General features: G+C 29.3%; 1 long non-coding RNA gene across 1 annotated transcript; it reads left to right on the top strand.

Moving 5' to 3' along the window:
• Positions 1–187: 187 nt before the first annotated feature.
• Positions 188–14610, top strand: LOC142320903 (uncharacterized). The gene is made up of 3 exons (XR_012755508.1): positions 188–329; positions 13368–13497; positions 14313–14610. It is a non-coding gene; the product is annotated as an uncharacterized LOC142320903 (long non-coding RNA).
• Positions 14611–16133: the final 1523 nt, after the last annotated feature.

Raw genomic sequence — 16133 nt, forward strand, 5'->3', positions numbered from 1 at the left:
ATAAAGAATTTATATACTGCGCTGAACGCGTTTCACTGCATTAGATTAATCTAACGTAAAATAATTTCAAATAAAATATACTGTGGCAGTGTTTACACACAATATATATATATATATATATATATATATATATATATATAGATATATATAGCGTGCTCTCACTTTTATTTCTCAAACAGCTAAATTACAGAAATGGAGTAATAATATATGTTTTATTATATATTAGGAAGCAGAATTAATTACTACGACAGATCTTCTCATAACGATGTTATCAACTAAAAATGCGAGTATAAACCTATTTTTGTTTCGTTTCGACCACTATCTCCATGGTAAATTTTTTTCATTTTCTTCTTCTTCTCTTCCAAGAAATCTTTCACCTTCAGGGAGAACTTTCTTTTCCCCTCCTCTGTCAATGAGTTTTTGGTCTTTCTTTTTGAGATCTCTTAGAATCTTGTGATCTATTGGATTAATTTTTTGTAGATTTTTTGTCTAGTGTTAGTTATTTCTTGATGTCCATCTAGGTCCCATACTCATATATTTTTGTACCAATTAGTCTGAATTTTTCTGTTTTTGATAAAATTCAATATTTTCTTTGCTATTATATTTTCATTTATTCTTCTGACATGTAAAAAAAAAATCTGATTTGGACACCACATGACTTCCTTGTATGCCTATTAAATTGCATAAACACTTTTTTTTTTAAATGAAAAATACATAAAATTTTATTTCATTAATTACTTCTCATATTTTTTCAATTTATTTATTTTTTATTGTTATTATTGAATTATTTTACGTAATTTTTTTGTTTACAATGAGAGGTTAATAACTATTAATAAATCAATGTTTAAATTAAAAAAAAAAAAAAAAAATTAAAAAAGGAGATGAAGTCTGATTCGAACCGATGTGCCTTTCCCTTATAAGGCCAAATATTTCATTAATTAAAATTTTATTAGGATATTAGTCAAATACCAATGAAAATAAGTAGGCTACTTATAAAATATAGAAAAAAATTTATTTTGTCCGTCTTTTTCTCCCGTTTTATCTTTACATTCTTAAGGTTTAAACTTCATGGTCAATAATAACTTCAGTTTATGAGTATTTCATAGTTCGTAATTTTATTTTAAAGTCTCTCTCTAAACTATCCTCCATCTGTTTCTTTCCTATCCATTCCTAGCCTCAGTATCTTATTCTTTAGAATGTTTAATTAGAGTTTTCTCGATTAATGGTTCTAAACAGTATAAGCCTATTTTATGTTATTTTTGTACTGCCTTAATCCACAATCATAAACTATTTTCCATCATCTACCTTTAGCTATTATGAAGATAAAGAGTTCACTTTAAACATTCATAACGTTTTATTCATTCACTTTGTTAAAACAATTATATTTTCATATATTTTTTCTAGCCCACCCGGCTGGTCTAGCGGTAAAACTCTTCACTTGTTTAACAGCTGATTTTTGTCGAAGGTGAGGTTCGAATCCTAGTAAAAGTCAGTTGCTTTTATACGGAATTGAATACTAGACAATGGATACTTAGCGGTATACGTTGGTGGTTGGGGTTCAATTAACACACATTCAAGAACGGTCGGCCTGAGTCATCTTTATCTCATTGGACCATAGGGAATAGCTTATTATTAACTAGTTGAACAGATTACAACGTACACATTAGGAATAAAAACAAGTACATGTATATTTTTGTTCTGTCTTCGTCTTTTTAGAATGGAATAAAAACCAACCTGCAGAACTGTAATTGGCTTGAGCTTTGAGACTAGCCTGATTAAAACAATTGTTTCACTTTGGTGTGTATAGCAGAACACCCATTTTCTTAGATGTTTTGAATTTAGTATCATCCCTACTCCTGAATTTTCTTTACTTTATTTTTTTTAAATTATACTTCTCTTATATTCTCTTCCCCAGAAGTCCTTTTTATAAGTTATCTCACTAAATCCTAAATTACGCAACTTTAAATCTTTTATTAAATTATCTAAAAAATCGTTATTTAAACATCTAATTGAAAATTATTTGATTAATGACTTTTGAAAACTGTTTGAGTAGTTATGATTGAAAGATATGAGTAAGATAAATTAGTTTTAATTAAATGAATGAAATCCATACTTTTGTAACTAAAGTTGACGGCTCTACTTTAGGAAACATTGGTATAAGTTCGGCTAAAAAAAAAATTGTACTTTGAATTACAAAATGTTTTGAAAGGACAAAATCTCAAATTTAAAATTAAATATGTCTGCAAAAAAAAAAAACGGAAAACAAAATGTTAAGAACACCGTAATTATTATCGTTAATTAAAACGTTTGCCAGCTTGTTCTTAAAATCATTTGAGCAGAAGTTGTCAAAGAATCATATAAAAATTATTATTACTTTATACTAATATAATTTAACATATTTTATATTATATAAGTTAAGGATAAGGTGTAGAGCCAAATAAAACTGCTTTTAAGTAAATTGGGGATGTAAAACGAGGCTGCCTATTCGGTGAAGGGAATCGAATCTTTCTCGTTACTTTCCTGGAGAGAGGGTTCGTTTACAAATTCCACTCTATATTGTGTATAAGAGGGCTGCATTTGCTACAGTGAAACAAAAAGGGTGAAATGATTGGAAGATTTTCATTAATAGGTTACAGTTCGGTTTGTACTATCAACAGACAGGAAAGATAGCGCCATGTTTTTCTGTCATGTGCACGTACACATCATTCTCATACTACAGAATGATTAAAATATCCAATCAAATGTTATATATATTAAAAAATAAAAAATAAAGAAAATTTAACCTTTGTTAATCTGTGTTATCAAGTTATATTTGTTCAAAATGATGCTTTGGTATTGTTTTTAACCTTATTTAGGATAATAATAGCTGAATAGAATCTATAGCTAATACGTTATTTTTCAGACCATCTATATACAAGCGATAAGGTCGATATATTTTCCATCCTGCTCTTATTAAGAGCATCTACGTTAGTTTCAAGAGGGAAACAAAAAAAATATTACAATATATTATCAAGATTTTTCAGTACAACAATAGATAATAAACTACGTCCTTGCGGTCGAATATAAATTACGTCATTGCAACCCTTTACCCTAAAAGAACGCTCTTGCTTTAATTTGACAACCGGGTGTTATTTTCCATTCTTTGAATGACAATATTCATAGACTATAATGCAACACAACGTGCTGCAGTCCAGAGATAATGAGAAAAAGTTTCCCCCAGTTCGTAACTTCTCTGAATCAAAGCTACCGTTGACTCTTAGTTTTATTCGTTGTTATTATTATTATTGTTGTTTCTTGTATCATGTGGTCGTTATGTGTGACATTTAAAGAATGCACTCCATCAAGATGTAATTTTATAATATATAATTATTTTGACCAGTTAAGAAAGAAATAACAAGGATGTCAACTAGAAATTCCAGTTCCTGTTTGCAAATATACTTCATTAGAAATTGTATAATAATACAATTACTCTAACACAGATGTTAGAAAAATAAGTCGTGTATTAGTCATACAGCACGTTATTTTATAAATATTATAAATTATGTTAAATAAATTCATACTTTATAATTAATTATATGAAATATAAAAGATAAATCATTAACAACAGAATGAAAAAGAAATATATAGTATCATATAAAATATTTCTTTAATTTAGCAGAAGTTGAATCATTATGAATTGTAAATAAAAAAAAATACAAGATGTGGAAAAATTATTAATATCAATTATTTAGTAATTTCATACCAACTATTAGCACATATATTAAAGCTCAGGGTTGAGCATATTTATATGAAAAATGAAACCCCCGGTTATGTTATACAAAAGAATCTGTTTCTCATCACAATTCCACTCATATTATCCAGAACAATAAAAATAAGATTTTTTTTGGTTTATTCATATTCCAGTAATTTTCTTCATTATCAAACCAATCATATCCAAGAGATTTTGGTTTCATTGCACCAAAGTTTTTTTCTTTTTTTTATAACTATTTTTTAATATTTCTGATAATATTTTTCTTTACCTCATTAAATTTTTCCCTCAGCTAGTTTTATTTTGCTACTTTAAACTTCCTGTTAATTTCATTTCTTAATGTCGATACAACTGTCTGCCTTTATAATCTTTTGTTTTTTTGTATTTTTGCATCGTTTATCAGTTTTAATATATTTCTCATTATAGATAGTGTACTGTTCTACCTAACCTCTACCTTACCTTAATTATTTCCTTGTTTGAGTTTACCTGTCATATCTAAGGTGCTAGGTATGATTTATTCAAATCTTAACTGGCATTCAAAAATTGTCAATTATTTTGTATTCCTGACTTCGTTATTTTTATCGGGTGTAAAAATTACATCTAGAAGATTTATTTTTATGTAAATATAATCCTTACGTAATAATTAACTAGGATAATTATTTTTTAATGAAAACCAATAAGAAATATTATCTTTTATAACAAAATAAAAATAAACAATTACATATAAATAAATTTTTATGAGCAAGTATAATCTTTAAATAATGATTGTTAATTAAATGTTTAAAGAAAATTCAGTTTTTCTATAGTTAATAATTATTTGAAACAGCTTGGTATATAAATAATACTCTAGTATAAATGTTTGTGTAGTGTTCGCTAACTTAAACATCGTTATATTTATGACGGAGGACCAAAAATAAGTTTCTTTATTTAATGTCGTAGTCGAAAATAAGAGAAACATTCAATTATTTTACCAACTGTATATTATGGAATTGTATTATTAATATTTATCAAACCGGATTAAATGAAACAACATGCACATCAGCACCACAGGCAGCAGCCAGTGGATACATTACGGATGTTTTATGACATCTTTACGATTACAATTTAAGATCATTGCACCGGTTGCTGCAAATAAAATAGAATAACCAAACCAGTTTCGAATGATGTAATATTAATCAGCAGGTGTTAAAAGTATTGACTACAATCATTTTTATTAAATAACTGTTTTTATTTATTAGCAATGAAAATTTTATCGCCCAACAAATTTTATATAGCCTATTTTTGTTATCGACCTGTAGAAATAAAAAAAAGATTTTTTTTTTAATATCGAATTAACTAGCAGTTCTGTGTACAGCACAGCTTGCGAGCTTCATCTCGACTATTAAAAATAAACCAAAATAATCACAACGGCAGGAATACTTTCGACTTCTCCTTACCATAACTTTTAAATTGTTCATTAAATGATAAAAATATTACGATAATTTTTGAGCAGAATTTGAATAATTTTTACTGTAAAGCGGAGAAAAAGAAATTATGGATAAAAATTGATCTGAACCCAGATTTTTTATTCGATATCTAATCACTAAATTGATTCCTTTACGATTGATCCACCTTATTCCAAAGTTTTCAAGTAATCTTACAAAGCTTTATAACATTGATTTTCTTATTTGCAGGTTCCCATCATTTGTGACTTACGAAATTTAAGCTCCTTACCTATAATATTGTATTCTTCATTTCTTTTTAAGACCAAAACTATATAATTGTTCTCAATTTGTTGTGTCAAGTAACACTCACGACCCACCACACCAAGAGAATGTTTTTCTTGTATTTTGATTATAAACCAATATTCAGAGCTATATAACAGTCTTTACGTTTATTAGAAATTTTCAATCACGTACGAACACTTAAAAAATGTAATTTCTGAATATTGAATTATCTCTGTTGATATCGATCTTGTACCTGACGCCGGTACTGAACCCAGCAATTGGTATAGTCTTATGTGTTTTTACTAAATAAGATATCGATTGAATCAAGAATCTAATTATATGTTTGTATGGCGTATACACCGTACAATATGCAGACCATTTTCTCCAGTATATTTATTAATACATTCAGTGAATCACCAATCTGTCAGTAACGAAAACTATATCGTATACTTATGGAGTGGGTATTTAGATCCCACTCCCAAAGTAAAACAAAAATAAATATATCCTAAAAATATTTAAAGTAAATTTATCAAAAATAAATCCTAACCGATTTAAAAATCCTAATATGCAAAGAAATATTCTTTATTAATTTTTGTTTTTTTAATTTTAGACAAAAGAACTTAATTTGCCAGAAAAAAAATAACAAAATGAAAAATATATAGACAAGAGCTGATCTCTTCCTGATGAGACCTATTTCTCAAGCTTAGAAGCTTGGCTTAGGATTATAGGGAATCAACTATAGTCAGTTACCTTAGGCCGCTTTTCTATTAAAATTCCCATTGTTTTCCTGAACCACTTCGTTTCTAAATCCAGTTCAAAGGCTTTCCCTTCTCTAAATCAGAATAGATTCGGATGTGTTCTAATAATGCTTAACAGACGTTTAATTAAAAAATTTTTCTGATTGTTTTTTTAAAGTATGTTAGGTGAATTTTCCGAAAACATGAACATGAAACAGTTTCATTTAAAGCAATTAAAGTTATTCCAATTTTACTTTTAGGAGTAAATTATCGACTGGGAAGTTTAGTCATAAAACTTTCCTCGAATAGTATTATATTTATAATCATTTTGTGCAAGGAAAAGGATTATGATACGATTTTTAAGAGAATGTTGCAATGATCCTTTTTGTAGATTTCTTTTTTCCCCCGATAAAATTCACCTTAAACGTACTCAAAAACAAAAGAATAGTTAGTATAAATAGTATACATGTAGTTAGTACAAATCTATGGAGAGATTTTTTTAAGATAATGTGTCAGGACCGTATCTATAATTAGTAGGAGTTGGAAAAAGAATCCTGCATCCTATCCTTTATTATGAGAAAAAAAGTTGAACATTTTATTATAATGATTTATATGGTAAAAACAAATAAATAAATAAAAATAAAATGTTCATATAATTAATTAAATAAATTCCTTAATTTAACTTATTAATTAATTACAACAGACTAAAATAATTATACAGAATAAAATACCTATCTAACACGATTCATTTGACCAAACAGAAGCATAAATGCAAGTAAGCTGTTATTCGATCAGATAAGTAACAATGTATATTACAACACATGAGATGAATTTCTCATGAAGTCATCACTTAATCAATTTATGTACGATACCCTGGAACAAAAAGTTAAAAAAAATCTTAAAAATGGAAGGTCTAACCGATTTAAAAATCGGTTAGGTTGGGAGATACTATTTACGTAATTTACATTGAAAAACTTAATTTAAATTTGTGGGATTGAAGAGACATAAAATTCAAATTTCTATTTATTACCAATGATACGGGTTTGACCTAATTCATGTACTACATTAAACTTTAGTAACAGGAACAACTTTTATTGTTTTTTTTTTATTCAAAATATATTTAAAGACAGAGTAAATATAGGTATAGTAAATATACAATCTGGGCGAGTTGGGCAACTACTACGCCGAACAGTTGAATATTTCAGTATACGGAACGGGAAGGAACGCTTTATGCACCTTTTAGTGTCGATGCAGAAGGATGTTGGCAGGAAACGGCCGGTAGGCCCGCCGACGACGACGGTAGCAGTCAAAACGGAGGGGAAAACTTACACTAACCTCCTCCGCTCAGTGAAAGGAGCTGTGTCGTCAGGTGAAGTTGGGGTCCTCTCCGCGCGTAAGGGTCCGGGTGAGGACCTACACTTCCGGGTGCGGGCCGATAGGTGGTCAGGTGCGGGGTGATGCAGGTGGTCACTGTGGCTGTGTCGCTCATCCTTGCGGATAAATTATTGGCTGATGGACATATCCGTACCGAATGGGTGGCTCGTAGGGTTATGAGACGTTCATTTGACGAACTTTGTTTTCGCTGCCGGAAGTCAGACCACAGGGCCAATTCGTGTACCGGGCCAGATCGTAGTGGCCACTGTTTCATCTGCGGAGAGGCCGGTCATCTACGGAAGGATTGCCGGCGAGAGGCTCGGTGTTCTTCCTGTCGATTGCATGGACATGCACTCGGGGGTAGAGGATGCAAGGCTTCACCTTCGATATGAAGATGCGGCGCCGCTCAGTGCAGATAGGTGTCTGTGGGGGACAGCTTCGTCCAGGAGGGGTGGGAGGATCCGGCGTCCCACCATCAATGATTCGACGGGGACTCCTTCGCAGCGCCTCTGGGGGAGGGAATGTAAGACCGTAGTCCCGGTGGGAAATCCTGTTGGGGGTTCCCCATTAGAGGCAGGGCATTAAGGAGTCCCGGTGAGGGGACTCCTTTGTGGTTCTCTCATTAGAGGCGTGGCATTTATTGCAAGACTGAGTTCCAGCTACCTGGGCGGGACCTTGTGTTTCGCCGAGGTAGTTTGAGGTGAAGGCACCCTCCCGGAACTGAGTTATGCTTAAAAGCTTGTTCCGGCTCCGGGAGCAGTGTAAATGAAGGTGTGAAAAAAAATACCTGATAAAAATTGGTAGTATTAATAATATTGATTTTTATTTCTATCAAACAACTTAATATATATTTATTATGGAAAAATAAGAATTTATAAATAAATAAATATATCAAAATATTTTCATAAAAAAAAAAAAAAAAAAATATGAAAGAAAAAGAATAAAATTTCTAATGCGGAATTCTCTAGCTTGGGAATATTTATAAGATAGTAATCACATATCTCATAGTTATTCTTAACATATTTATATTAAGCCATTTGATGAATTATTATTCAAGGAAATTCAAATGTACAACATCTTTTACCAATTTACCAATTTTAAACGTTTCTTAAGAATTACCATTGACTCAACTTTTTGTTTACTATTATTAAACTATACATTTGAAAATATCAATTCGGTAACATTCAATTAATATGTGAAAGCCTTTAAAGGCATTCAAGAGATCATTTTCCAGCGAAGTGCTACAACTGGGATTAAAGGTTAATTAATGTAAACAAAAGCATATTTTAATCTAAACTCTTAAGCTACCTTTACGCCTTTTCAGCTTTCGTGCAGGGTTTATTGGCAGATCTGTGAGTACTACGTCATTAATCAGGTGGTCGAGGTTATGAGGTTTATCTTTAAAAATACGTTTATCTTTGTACACAGTAAAATTTTTCGTGGACAGATGGATAGAAAAATCTTAAATATGTTTATTTACTATATAAATGGAAGAATAGTAGTTATTTTCCTTAATTATTTTTTATTGGAAAATTGTATTTCAAGTATAACACCTTATTTTAAACGGCGATAAATCTGGCTACCGCATACCCAAATTTTTTTTAAAACGAATTAATACTGTTAATTTTTTTAGTGATGTAGACGTTTTGAGGAATTTGAAATCAAAGATTAGAGCCGCTTTCGTCTAATCATTTTAAAGTTTAGGAATTTGTTTAATGTGTTCATTTCTGTTCAGCAGTTGTTTGATGAAGAGTCTGAAATATTTCGTTTACTTTGTATGGTTCAATTCAAATTTATTTTTAACTAGAATATTCTTGCGTTTTTCCTACTCGCTAACTAAAATTAATTAATTTTGTTTTTTTAAATAATTTTATTAAAATGTATACACAAAATATCTCACGAAAAAAATTAAAGAATCTCAGAAAATAAACTACAAGTTAAAATAAAAAAAAAGTTCATATATTTCAGAAAAGCTTCATTTCTGAGTTACAGCTTGCAAAATATATCGCCCTGATTTCTACTCCAAGGATAAAATAAAGTTATACTGAGATTCTTGAAACTTAAGGAACCGAATTGATAATTATTTAATTAGAAAATTCATAACAGATCTCAGAACTGTATCTTTAGTAATTATTTAAAAAATTATTGTTAACATAAAAAATTGATGCAAAACAGAATATTTTAAGTCAACAGTTTTTAGAACAACAGTTATTTTTTACTATTTATTCATATTTACTTTTGTTTATACTCTTATTCTAAAATCCTAACCAAGAATACTTATTTTGCTGTGTTTCCTAAATATTATTAAATTCTATTTATTTGAAAAGTAATATTTTTTATTATTTCTTTGGTTTTATTCGTTGTACTTTCCTTTTTCCTTAATACCTGCTAATGATTACTGTTTAACAGTCAAGACGATAATCTAGGTTTACTTTTTAAGTAAAATAATTTATAAACAGTTTATGAAGCGCCTTTTTTTTTTACTTTTTAAAAATTTTATCTTATTTCTCAATTATTATGCACAAACTAATAATAATTATTATTGTTCTAAGTTGTATTCAAATTTAAAATATTAAAAAATATATATTCAGTAAAACGTTTGATTTAGTTTTAATTATCACTATTGCTAATTTACGTAATTCTTACCGCAGTAAAACCCAAAGATAACAATGAAATCGTAATTGGTAAAAGCTAAAAAAGCTATTTAAATTAACTTAGATACACTACAGTGGGTATATTTGCAGCCACAAAGTAGTTGCCTCTCAAATCTTTAGTAAAATGATATCAAGATAATAAATGCACCCTAAAGCAACGATAATACGTAATAAGAAATACTTTGTCGGCATTCCTGGCGAAGTGGTAGCGTCTCCTTCTTTTTACAACAGGTTCTCGGTTTGAATCCGGTGAAGGTTAGCAATTTTCGTACAAGAAAAGAATTCATTAAAAAAATTGGTCGAACAGTCTGGGTTTCAGTCTGTTGTTACCGATTAATAAATATATATTTTATGTAATAAAATTTGAACTGATAAGGATTTAAAACTAGAGATAAATAAAAAATAAATGGCTTAATTTCACTCGTTATCCAATTTCTTATTTTACCTTTGCATACCGACTATTTTCAACGAAGATAACAAGATTATAAACCTAAACTTTCGTCACGATTTTAAAAATCTTATATATATTTAGCGTTAATAGCTAATTTAATACAATAGTTGATTTTACAAATTGAAGAAGCTACATTCATATTTATTCTACATCGTATTAAATTCAGATATTAAAAGAACTATTTTCAAGTTAATTTTTGTGATGTATAAAAACTCTTTTTAAAAAATCAAAATTAATAGGATGAAAAACGTAATTCACTGTAACAGAGAATTGCTAACCGGTAACTTATATGTAATATTACGATTGGTCAACAATTGGGAATTGTTAACGATGTGAATAATTTTTATTTATAAAAATGCAGACACATTAAAACTTAAAATATTACCCAAAATTAATATTAATTATCTCATAATGTAAATTACATCGCGTTTTTGTATCTTCTCTGTACATTTAATTTTACTACTGTTATAACAGCAGGTGCAACGTAGACCTTACTTCTTCCGAGAAAGTGAAAATATTTTTACACGTTTAATTAACTGGAAAAAATATTCATCAAAGAGAACAAAAATAAGAAAATCGGTTCACATCACTTGTAGTCTGCGTAAGAACATCTGGTCCCTGTAACATTATAACATACGCCTACCATAAGTTGCTGAAGTGAGATACTCATTACAGTATTACATTTGGATTGGATCTTTCTCATCTGGATTGATATCTCACCTGGCGTAAGCACATTGCTACAAAAAACAAAATTGATTTGAAAGTTAAAAACACGTATTGACTACGAAAGCGTAAATCAATAATATCACTAGAAAATAACCTCCCTGTTACAAAACCCTTTCAAAATATATCTGGCCTAGCATATACCCCGTTTGAACTTTGAAAATCGAAAGATCGGTTGCGAAGATATAATAATATTTCCGAATAATCGTGATCCGTTTCATCGAGAGTGTACCTGAAACCTGTAAATGTTAGCCTTCAAGTACCCGGTTTATATTAACAAATACCCCGATTGAATTTTGTTAGTTTTATTTTCAATCAAAACAAACAGCTTCACAGGGGCGTCCGTTTGTTACCGATTGATGGTGATGATTGGTCTAGCCTCACACGAGGTGCTCGCATCACTTCACTACTCTAGCCTCACACGCAGTCCCCACGGGAAACCCATTATTAATAAACAGAAAATTGTTCAATTTATTTAATATTATTTTATCTTATTTAACGTAAATCTAATTCTACTGTTTTTGTAATATTATTTATTCAATTGATTCGAATCAATCTGTTCAAACTCGGTTCACATAGTGATAGAGGCTCACAGTTCACATTTCATTAATTCAATTCATTAAAGTTTGTGCTTCAGTTGGCAAATCTCCCCTACTACATAATATATATATATTCGAGAAATATCATTGAAAAGTGCTGGTTCCAAAAGCTAGAAGTAGGATGGATCAAAGAAATAAGAGAAGATATGAAAGAATTCGGAATTTCCCTGACTGACCTACATAATAAAAATGGAAAAATTACAAAGCTAAAAGACAAAAGCGTAAAAGCATAATAATAATAATATATTCGAGATGAAATATATATAAAATCTCAGTTATGCCAAGAAACATACGTAAAAATTTGGTTGCGATTAATCAAATACTTTTTTTGTTAATCCCGAACAAAAATCCTCTTCTTCTTTATATAATAGTACAGACATAGATGTATAACATCGAATTTTGGGATAAGTCGAAAATTCAATTATTCAAATTCTAGAAGTATTTCTATCAAAACCAGTTCGTTATGTCTTCAGTTTAATCTTGGGTCCTATTCCGTGATATATACATCGTACAAGAGAATCTATGAAGGCGGGTGGGAATTAGTTGTTTTATCTTCGCCTCGTCACACCTCGCCACCAATTGATTAATTTCTCTTCTCTTAATGCATCTTAAATGATTTTTCATTAGATTTAATACACAATCAACAAAAGGTTTATTACTTTTATAACGTTTATGTTCACACTTACTGAGTTCCTGAGAATCACACTTCTAAGGAACGGTCGAACTGAGACTGTACAAGACTACACTTCATTTACATTCATACATATCATCCTCATTCATCCTCTGAAGTAATATCTGAACGGCAATTCCCGGAGGCTAAACAGGAAAAGTAAGTAAGTAAGCATCTAATTAAATTACATCAGACTCTTACACCTCAGTTCATTACCATAGTTTTTTCTCAAAATTAGTTTCTAAACCTTATATAATCAACATAATCCAATATAAAGTCTAATAAGTCTTGATAGAACTGTATCATTATCTGGAAGATTCACAACTTAATGACTTAAGTACTTAACTTAATTTAGTGCTTTAGTATTTTAGTACTTTAGTTACTTCCGAACCCTTTTTTGGTAACCTTTAATTTGCGATTTTTTGTTAATCGGTACCCGATTAAAACGCTGAACATTGTACATTTTAATGTATTAAAATGTTGTAATTTTTAATACATTAGAATTAAAACATTAATTTTTAATGTATTTAGTCTTAGATTAAAAATATTTATTTATATTTTATTACTACTTAATACTTTTTACTCTTTCTATAATATTATAAATTTATTGATGATATTTTATTATTTCATTAATAAGTAGATTAAGAATATGTTAACGGATTTAAATATTCCTTTTTAATATAATTTTGTTTTCTGTTATGAAAGAGCGGCATCAACAGCCATGGTGATTAGGCCAGTGGAAACTGGTAGGTATGAAAAGATGCCATGCCTGTCATGGATTTGAACCCAGGACCTCAGCACGAAATACCGATACACTACCTATTCAGCAACTGAGGTCGGAATTATTATTTTATTTTAACAAATGAACAAAAAACAAAACTTAGGATATAATGAAATTATTTAATTCTGAACTTCACATTTAATAATTTTACTGTAATTTTTCTACGCTAGAGTATGTCTGAAACATTAAAAAAAGTTTTCTTAAACAAACATTAAAACATTTTTAACAAACAATAAATTTTTAATCTTCTATAGCTACGTCTTCATCCATTTTTGGATTGTTAAAAGGAGGTCTGAATTGTTTTAAAACTTATATATAATTGATATTATTTTTAATTTTTTGAATTGCGTTTCACTGAATAACACCTCCCTAATATAATGATATTCCAGTTTTAATATCATCCTATTATAATTACGACTAGATAATTATAAAAAAAATATATTACTTTTGAAAAATCATTCAATTCAGAAGATAAACGATGTACTAAATTTAGACTGAAAAACTTTCATATATTTTTTTGTGTTTTTGAGAAGCTTGATTTATCAAAAAATTAAATTTTAAATCGCTGTTGATAGTTTCAATGTAGGACAATTCTTGTCATTTGGATCAAAATTTGAAGCTGCCAAAATTTGTGGTTTTTGTAATGGTTTTTCATAAACATTTTATACATACAAGGGGTCTGTGTGAAAATTTCGCCAATGAAAATCACAGCCGTGCAATGATTGAAGTATACATAAGTACAATGATTGAAATATAAATATGGCTGGCGACGGTGGTGATTGGACGCATGAATAGGCCAATGAATCAAATTTGAATTTTAACAACTCTTTTGTACTTTTAACACTTTTTCACTTTCTTTTTTCTCTTAGATCTGTTTGATGCACATCCGCGGGGTAATTCCTTATCCAGCAATATCACATTTATGGGGGTTGGTTTTGATGGCGTCTTATAAATGGTGAAAAACCGTGTCTTTCCTTGGCATATTATATTTTTCGATTTAAACTGAATACTTTGTTTTTATACAGTTAATTATCTCTAAAGCATTTTTATTTAATCTAGAATTTTGTTTTATAAAAATATATAATAAATTTAATTATCACAACTTCATGTTTTGTTTTCAATAAAACTAATTTAACAATTTTCTATTAAAAAAAAAAAAAATTTCTTTATCCATCGACTAAAGCTCTAATCTCTGTTTATTTATATACGTATGTATTTTATACATGTATTTTTATGTAATTAAGTTTTTATTTGCACGAGTGATATTTGGTCATATAAAATTATTTACGTTTTTAGAAAATAATAAAAATTCATTGAAATACTGATTCGTTACATTAATTTAAACTATTGTTTGTTATACCGTTTATTTAAACATGGATAGGTTAAAGAAATATATAATATAATCCTGAAAATATTTTGTTGTAATTTTTTACAACAAAATAGAATATAGGTAACAAAAAAATTAAGCACCAATATTTAATTAATTTTCATAATTGGTTTTACATAAAAATAAATAAACTGTCAAGAATTATTTTTATAAAAAAGGTATACATAAAACAATCTACGAATATACTATAATAAATAAAACTGAAATCAATTTATCTTTATATAAAATAAATAAATATTAATTTATTTTTAACTAGAAGAGTTTTAGAATTTTTACCTTATAAAATTCGTATTTTGAAATAAAAGTAATTATATATAATTACTTTATATATCCTTAATAAGTTTTATCACTTTATTCAAAATGTGTATACTGCTCGCAGTCACGATATTTTTTTGCTAATATGTACATCATTAATTTTTTTTATTTAAAAATAATGATTGCTTTTGATGCGCCAAAATGTGGAACTGAATGTTGAATTCTTTTAAGACAGGTTTTTTTATTATTTACGGAAGCTGTTTTAAAATTATACTGTTAAATTGTTTCAGAATCATCTATTATTATAATTCAAAACTATTTTCTCTGATTGGTATTTTGAAAGTAATCATCTATAAGTATAGCGTATATATTTTTTGAGTTATTAGTCAAATTTTATTATCAGTCGATAAATATTAAGCAAAAAAATCATCGTAATTAAAATAAAATAAATTATTTCTTTAAATTTATTGTATTCTCGTTTTGGTGGTTATGATTAAAATGTCTGAACGTTTGATGGTTATGACTAAAATGTCTAAAGTGTTGATCCGACAACACTCAACAACTAAGCTCAGATTAAGGAGTGTTCCGGAGACATGGATCGAAGTGATCGTATGTTGGAGTCTTTTGAAGAAGTTTTAGACCGACTAGAAGGACTTAAGGGACGAAAATATGTTCAGCCAAGTATGAAGGATAAAGCCACACAGACATACCAAATTGTCTCTGATGGGGCAACTCAAACTCCGGATGGGGAATTGGGAGAAACTACGACTTACTCGCTTGAGGGACTGCGGGCGGTCGAAGATGGGGTTTATGATGCCGATCTTGAACGACTGGACCTTAGGGGCTGGCCCTAGGACATCTTCCGGTCATCCACCTTTGTTGAGGGTACTGACAGTTTTGACGAAGGAGTTGCATCCGCCTGGATCGTTGACATGACGGTTGGGATTGAGCATTTTCAGCATATGACAGTACTTCGGAAAGCTGCGTGGCTTAGGGACTTGGCCATTGCTGGCAGATTGAAGCTTGGTCAGGTCCTCTTTTTGCAGTC

This window comes from Lycorma delicatula, chromosome 3 (genome assembly GCF_047948215.1).
Source record: "Lycorma delicatula isolate Av1 chromosome 3, ASM4794821v1, whole genome shotgun sequence".
Classification (NCBI taxonomy): Eukaryota; Metazoa; Arthropoda; class Insecta; order Hemiptera; family Fulgoridae; genus Lycorma; species Lycorma delicatula.